We start from the raw sequence: 3,335 nt of genomic DNA on the forward strand, positions 1-3,335 counted from the left end.
CTTTAACATTTCATACGAGAATGTTTGGTGTTGATAACTTCCCACAGTGTTTAGTTATTAGAGAATGTCTTTATTTTTCTAGTACTTTTGAAGGATAATTTACGTAGATAGAGAATTCTACCTTTTTTTCCCCAACACTCTAAATATTTCACTCTACTCTCTTTTTAATTGCATGGTTTCTGATGAGAAGTTTTCTGTAATACTTATCCTTCTTAATCTATAGGTAAGATCTCCCCCTAGCTCCCAGCTTCTTTTAAGATAGTTTCTTTGTTTTGATTTTATGTAGTTTAAATAAGATATGCCTAGATAGTTTCATTTAGGAGTCCCTGGGTGATGCAAATGACTAAGCACTTGATTACTGGGCAAAAGTTTGGTGGCTAGAACCTGTGATGGTTAAGATTGTATGTCAACTTGGCTAGGCTATGATTCTCAGTGTTTTGACAATTGTATAATGTTGTGATCACTTCCCTGTTGAAATCTGATATATGATCACCACCATGATGGAATCTGCTGAGTGGTACTGGTGAGGGCGGGGCCTATGGTGGCTCAATGCCCTCTCAGCTTCATCTCTCTGCCCTCCTCCAGCTAGTTCTTCCTGCTCGTCTTGCCTAAGTTATTTTTTTTTTTGCACTTTTAAAAAATTTTTTTTTATAATACTTTAGGTAAAGATTTACAGAACAAATATTTTCTCATTAAACAGTCAGTACACATATTTCTTTATGATATTGGTTAACAACCCCACAAGATGTCAACACGCTCCCTTCTCAGCCTTGAAGGACCCTTTTTTTTTTGGTTGTTGAAAATATACGTAGCCAAAGATACACCATTTCAAAACTTTCTACATGTGCAATTCAGTTGCGTCAATTACATTCTTCCAGTTGTGCTGCTAATCTCAATTTAGATGAAGGTTTACAGAACAAAACATTTTCTCATTAAACAGTGTACATATTGCCCTATGACAATGGTTAACAACCCCACTACATTTCAACATTGTCCTTACTCAACCTTGGGTTTCCTGTCACCAGCTTTCCTGTCCCCTTCTGCCTTCTAGTCTTTGTCCTTGGATTGTTGTGTCTCATTAGTCCCATTTTGCTTTATGGGGCTGTCCAATTCCTGGCTGAACGGTGAACCTCGGGAGTGAATTCACCAAGCTAAAAGGGTGTCAGGGGCAATAATCTCAGGGTTTCTACAGTCTCTGTAAGGCCAGTAAATCTGGTCTTATTTTGTGTGTTAGAATTTTGTTCTACATCCTTCTCCAGCTCTATCCAGAACCCTCTATTGTGATCCCGGTCAGCACAGTCAGTGGTGGTAGCCGGGCACCATCTAGCTGTACTAGACTCAGTATGGTGGAGGCCTTGGTAGCTGTGGTCCATTAGTCCTTTGGAATAATCTTTTCCTTGTATCATGTTCTCTTCATTCTCCCTTGCTCCCGAAGGGGTGAGACCAGTGGAGTATCTTAGATGGCTGTTCACAGGCTTTTAAGACTCCAGACACTACTTGCCAAGGTAGAATGTAGAAGAATGTGTTTATAAACTGTGTTATGCCAATTGAGCTAGATGTTTCCCGTGACCGTGGTCCCCACAGCCTTCCACCAAGCAATTCAGGCCCTCAGGGAGTTCAAATGTGTCTATGGAGCTACCATGACCTTTCCTTGTACAAGTTGTTCTGGCTTCCACAGTATTGTGTACTGTCTTACCCTTCACCAAAGTTACCACTTACCTTTTGTCTATTTAGTATTTTCCCCCACCTCTACCATCCCTTGTAAACAACAAAGATTATTACATTTTTTATGTAAACTTTTTCATGAGTTTTTACAATAGAGGTCTCATACAATATTTGCCCTTTTGTGATTGACTTATTTCACTCAACATAATGTCCTCAAGTTTCATCCATGTTATGAGATTCTTCACAGATTCATCACTGTTCTTTATCATTGCATAATACTCCATTGTGTGTATGTACCATAGTTTTTTTATCCATTCATCTGTTGATGGACATCTAGGTTGTTTCCATCTTTTTGCTACTGTGAAAAATGTTGCCATGAACATGGGTGTGCATATGTTTATTCGTGTGACAGCTCTTATTTCTGTAGGATATATTCCTAGGAGTGGGATTGCTGGATGGTATTTCTATTTCTACCTTTCTAAGGAAGCACCATATCATTTTCCAAAATAGTTGTATCATTATGCATTTCCACAAGCAGTACATAAGAGTTTCGATCTCCCTGCAGCCTCTCCAACACTTGTTATTTAAAGTGTTTTCGATTTGTGCCAGCAATGCTGCAGTGAGATGGTATCTCATTGTGGTTTTAAGTCGCATTTCTCTAATGCTTAGTGAAAGCGAACATTTCCTCATGTATCTGTTTGCCGCTTGAATGTCTTCTTTGGTGAAGTGTCTGTTCATTTCTTTTGCCCATTTATTGTAAGGATTTTTTGTCTTTTTGTCGTAGAGGTGTTGGATTTTCTTGTAGATTATGGAGATTAGACCTTTGTCTGACTTGTAATGTCCAAAAAATTTTCCCAGTATGTAGGTTCTCTTTTTACTCTTTTGGTGAAGTCTTTTGAAGAGCACAGGTATTTGATTTTTAGAATATCCCAATTATCTAGGTTATCTTCTGGAGTTTTTGTGTTGATGGTTATGGTTTGTATCTTGTTAATACTGTGTATTAGGGCCTGTAGCTTTGGTCGTATTTTTTCTTCTACGAACTTTATAGTTTTTTGCCTTATATTTAGGTCTTTGATGCATTTTGAGTTAGTTTTTGTATATGGTGTGAGGCATGGGTCCTATTTCATTTTTTTGCAGATGGATATCCAGTTTTGCCAGTACCATTTGTTAAAAAGACTGTCTTTTCCCAATTTGATTGACTTTTGGCCCTTGTTGAAAATCAGGTGACCGTAGGTGGATGGATTTACATCTGTGTTCCCAAATCTGTTCCATTGGTCAGTGTATCTGTTGTTGTACCAGTATCAGGCTGTTTTGACTACTGTAGCTGTATAGTAGGTTCTGAGATCAGGTACTGTGAGTCCTCCTACTTTATTCTTAGTCTTCAATAGTACTTTACTTATTTGAGGCTTCTTCCCTCTCCATATAAATTTAATGGTTAGTTTTTCTATCTCTTTGAAGAATGTTGTTCGCATTTGGATCGGGATTGCACTGTATTTGTAAAGTGGTTTGGGTAGAATTGTCATTTTCACAATGTTGAGTCTACCTATCCATGAACATGGTATGTTTTTCCATTTATGTAGATCCCTTTGGATTTCTTTCAGTAGTGTTTTGTAGTTTTCTTTATATAGGTTTTTCACATCCCTGGTTAGATTTATTCCTAAGTATTTTAT

The sequence above is a fragment of the Trichechus manatus genome, unplaced genomic scaffold, assembly GCF_000243295.1.
Source record: "Trichechus manatus latirostris isolate Lorelei unplaced genomic scaffold, TriManLat1.0 scaffold00124, whole genome shotgun sequence".
In the NCBI taxonomy this organism is placed as follows: Eukaryota; Metazoa; Chordata; class Mammalia; order Sirenia; family Trichechidae; genus Trichechus; species Trichechus manatus.